Here is a 5,050-nt window from a genome sequence, read left to right as displayed (position 1 = left end):
GTGAGGTTTTTAGAGTGCTGAGCACTTTTGTCCACCCAAAAAGCAGTTGAGGGCTGGTGAAGGGTTTGGCGTGGACTGACCTCTAGAGTTGTAGGAAGTCTAATTTGAGCCTCTGAAGAATGCCATGGTAAGAGGGACAACACACCCCAAAAACATGCACAAGGCAAAAAAGAAAAAAAAAATACAAATATTTACAAAACATGTCAATGAACTGAAATACAACATATATCTGCTTGCAGGTATTTCTAAAAGTTACAAATGTTTTTCATGCTTTTTAAAAAAAAAAAAAATGTAGAAGGGTAAAATGTTCAGAACTTTCATGTGGCTTTGATGCTTAATGCCACATTTTAAAGACTGACTGTGGTAACTTTTTTTTAAGGATCACACCAATGTGGTTTACCAAGTTAAACAAGAACTGAAATAAAACTTATTGGGGAAGATGAAAAAAAAATGAATTTACTAGTCCAAATATACAGCTCTAGCCAAGTCAGAAAATATAAAAATATTTAATCAGCTATTATATGGCCATACCATCTACCTATATCATCACCAATCCTACAAGTAAAAGAAAAACTAAAATATATTAGTTACACAGGAAAACACTAGGAAAAGCATCATCCACTGTCTAGCTAAAAAACGGGCCTTGTTTGCATATGAACATGAGCCAAAAGCAAAACTTCCAATAATCATATCGAGATGTCGAAAGCATCTAAGCCCTTATTATAAATCAGATTTGACTTGATTATCCCCTGCAGTGTGATATACCCTCAGTCTTGTGTTAGAGGGAAAAAAAAATACACACCTTTTCTTTAAATGGCTTACTGCCCTTACCGATTAGAAAAATAATAAAGAACAAAATGCAGCTACTGATGCTGAATACCTTATATGGGAAAGTTTAGTGCACTTGACAAACACGATCATCCCTTTTTTTATAACATAAATTTTCAATATTCTCAGTAGCATTTAAATGACTTGAGTAGTTTATGATAATAATAGTGAAAGAACATTAAAATGGAAGAAGTATGTGACATATGCAAAGAAAGCTCACAAACACTCATAGTCGATTCTCAGGCACCAAAGGTTAGTTATATATTTTGTATAGTGTATAAGGTTCAAGCTAAAGAGATTTTTGCATGTAAAGGTGATTGGTATATATGGTCTCGTTTCACAATTATAAGCAGAAATGCAGCATGAAAGCATGTCATTAGCATAGTGGAATGAAGTGTGCATACTGAAAGAGTGACGGTCAGTACATCATGGAAAACTAGTGTCTGTTTCAACACAGTGCAGATCCAGATCAGATGTTTTCACACGTGCTGACGCCATACCTCAAGGATGATTGGTTTATCATCATCTGATTGACTTTGCATATGTAAGGTTGCATTCTAGAGGAGTAAAGAGGTCACACACGTGCCTGCAGCAGATCAGTTACCCAGAAGCAGGCTACTAATGAAGCTGCTGAGAAACGACTGCTGTCAAATCAAGCGACGCTCCTCCAGCGTTTAGTTCTTAAACCGCGTCTGCTCACATATGTGATTGAATTTCCTGAGAGAGGAGAAAACAAAATGACTGATTAAGATTCACTGTTGTCATTGCATGTCATCTGCATTTGATTGTTGAGTATGATTATGATATTAGGATAGTGATCATTACTCAGGTTTTATGAAGGTAAATTTAAGACCAAGTAAAGACAATTTAAGGAATAAACTGAATAGAACACAATACATCAATATGGTCTTTTATTAGCAACACTTCAAAGTTTGAAAATACAACTTCAACTTAATGACAACTTTAATTTTGTGACAAAAAAACTTGAATAGCTCTGCAAATGTCTAAAGATTCTTACATATTTAAGAAATTGATCAAAATAAATTCAGTTTATGATTAATACAAGAAAAAATATCTACCAATGGGGCTAGAAAAATCAAGATAAATCAAAGGTAAAACAAGTTTTCATACACCACTGATAGATATTTATTTGTTTTAATCATAAACTCACTTTATTTTGATCAATTTCGCATAACACAAGACTTTGTTAAATTTGCCTCTCAAATAAATGTATATTGAATTGATGTTTAGATATTATTGGAAACCAATACAAAAATACTGAGGAAGATACTCAGCTTGAGGAAGATATATTTTGAAGTTGAGGCAACATTTAATGCCATAACTTTATGAATTTCAGACTTTCCTGCTATGGTTTTTAAGATCTTTTTAAGCCTTTGTTTGTGGAAGTGTGAATTAAATAAAACCCTGATATAAATTGAGAATTTCCTAAGCGAAAGGCCTATGTTGTTGTAGTGCGGGGCTGACACTACTGTACATAAATGCTGCCCTCTACTGGTGGACTAAAGTATGACAGCTTCACAGGATGGACACATTGTGGTCACAAGGATGGATGGATCTGTTTAATGCTTTGCACATGAACATAATCATGCCAAAAAGTACTTTTAAATTTAAATTGAATTAGATTGGAAAGACCCACGAGATTCATTTTAAAAATTAACTTTAAAGTTTTCCATGAAGAACTGGTTTTGCACTTACAAAGCGTGGTGTGCTTTCACTTGAGTCCGACAGTTGCGTCCCCAGTAACAGTTTGGTCTGGTGGTCACAGAATCTGTAAAAAAAATAAAAAAAAAATAAATACTAGTTACTGCATACAAAAATACTTTTTTATTAAATCTGTAGTTTATATATTGGCATTAATGTCTACCTACAGCAGAGGGGCATGAAATTAACACTGTGACGCTAATATGGGGCAGTCATGACCTAAATCGTTAGAGAGTCGGACTTGTATCCCGAAAGTCATGGGTTCGAGTCTCAGGTCTGACAGGAATTGTGGGTGGGGGGGGAGTGAATAACCAGCGCTCTCTTCCACCCTCAATACCAATTCTGAGTACAGGACACCATACTTGGCCAGACATCACTTCACTGATATGAGCTTTGTGTTACCTGGCAGCTCTGGTGCAGGAATATGCTCTCTGTATTTGTACGCAAGCTCTCTAAAAGTGCGAAGTCCACAGCAGCACAACAAAGCGTTGGCAGTGATTCTGTAATCTGAAATACATGCACAGATAAACAACAGTGAATTACACAGGGTCATTTACCTGTGAGATACAGTAGTCTTCAGTGAAACAGTACTACATAACTGATTCATAGACATTCAGTTTCTTTATGAGCGGGTATAGTGCAACGATAAGCCAACGCCGATGTCACCTGGTATAAATAATATCACGATTAGAAACACATGCTAGAAAATGAGGCTTCCATTACTTTGTGTTCAGCAGAAAAGACAAAAAGCTTGTAAGAACGAATCTCCATGATGTATAAAGGTATCCATCTCTCTTCCATGGTAATATGCATAATGTGATAAAGATAATGTATCCCCCCCAAAATTAGACATATTGTGTTTTTTTTTTTTTCTTTTATCAACCACCCTTACTTCAACCTGTGCCTGACCCTCAACATTTCTTAACATGAGCAAAGCCAAGTTACCGGAGAGCTGGTACAGGCCCTGCTGTACAGCCTGGAGTGCTTCCTGCAGCATATGCCTCCAGCTCATTCCTCGAGAAGGTCAAATAATTCTACCACAAAAAGCAGAAATAAACACGACAGCTTACAGCTCAGAATTATACAATGTCAAATTCTAACAATACTTCAATTTAAAACTGGGATTTGTGTTGGTAAAATATCCTCCTGGTAGTAATTAGAATGAAAACTAGGTTTTTATATTTTCTAAAGAAAATGTGAGCTTGCCCATAGCAAAGATAACCGAGGGCTGGGATTTCCAAGTGGGATGCAAAAATGTAGTAGTTCATTTAAAGTAAATTCTATTTTAAATAATTGTTTTTAAATCAAATAAAAACATTAATTAAAATTAAAAGAAAAAAAAAAATGTTGAATAAAAAAAGATTTTCCTAGAAATAAAAAAAAAAAAAAAAAAAACCCCGGGAGTAAAAAGAATTTTTTTGCCTTGCAGCTAGTTGAAATGCTAAAATGACGTAAATGGAAATAAAAACAGAACACCAAAAACCCCCCAAAATAAAAGAAATAATTATAACCAAAAAAGACAAAAGCATATAGCACAATTACTAATAAATACTATCATAGTGTATAAATAATAATAAAATAACAGTGATTCCATGTATGAATATGAGTTCGAAGTATGAGCAAACAAACCTGAAGGACTTCAGACTCATATTGATTGCCATTAAAAACTCCATCCAGACATTTATCATTAAGTTAAGGTTCTGTAAAGAGAAATAATAATCGTTATCATAAAATAATAAAAGACAGTCAGAAAAAATATTATACAGAAAGCTTAACCTGCTCAGAAACCTACCACTGAAACGTGCTAGGCAGCCGTGACAGCCCGATCCGCTGGCAGCCCCAGTACACATGCAGGAAAGGCTTCTGGCACACCATACCTTGGCCAAAGGAACAGACAACAAAGTCAGCAGGTGACTCCAGGAGGCCCGAGAACAACTGATGGACAGGTGTCAGGATCACTCACAGTGCTGCGGGGACATCTGAGGGGGAGGTGCTTCCAAGCGTCGGTCGGGCATGGGCTGCAGGCACAGGATTATCAGATGAGGTGACTGCCCTGAGGAGGACATCTGAACTCCTGAGGAGCTGCGAAGGAATACGCTGGATTTAAACATATGAAGATTGCATGGATGTGTCTGTTGTTGTGTAATGCCATTGTCCCAGACTCGACACTATAACCTGTGGAGGTGTCAGAGGATGTGGAGGGGCCGTCTCCAGGCACTCTAGCTGGCCCTTCTGATTGAGCGGCCTCACAGAGCCACGGGGCAGCGCTAAGCTCCTTCCGATACCTGGACACTGCCGACACATCATATAGGGCTGACTGTGAACAAACATGTAGAATCAGGGTGTGTTTTTAGTAATCACTTCAATACTTGACAGAATCTACTATTTTACAAAGATCCAAGCAAGAGAATCAAATTCAGCTAACATTTAATAAGAACAAAACACGACCGATAACTGGATTTTTTCCTTTCTTTAAAGTTTCTACTTCAAGTAATACACG

The 5,050-nt window shown here is 36.6% G+C and overlaps 1 long non-coding RNA gene across 1 annotated transcript; it reads right to left on the bottom strand.

Moving 5' to 3' along the window:
* Window positions 1–1,163: 1,163 nt before the first annotated feature.
* LOC122142964 lies at window positions 1,164–3,033 on the bottom strand. Its single transcript, XR_006158873.1, has 3 exons — window positions 2,953–3,033; window positions 2,545–2,617; window positions 1,164–1,545 (listed from the first exon to the last, which is right to left on the bottom strand). It is a non-coding gene; the product is annotated as an uncharacterized LOC122142964 (long non-coding RNA).
* Between the last annotated feature and the right edge of the window lie 2,017 nt (window positions 3,034–5,050).

This window comes from Cyprinus carpio, chromosome A5, assembly GCF_018340385.1.
Source record: "Cyprinus carpio isolate SPL01 chromosome A5, ASM1834038v1, whole genome shotgun sequence".
NCBI classification, from domain to species: domain Eukaryota; kingdom Metazoa; phylum Chordata; class Actinopteri; order Cypriniformes; family Cyprinidae; genus Cyprinus; species Cyprinus carpio.
Note: the sequence above shows the minus strand (reverse complement) of the source record. Positions and strands in the feature narration are given on the sequence as shown.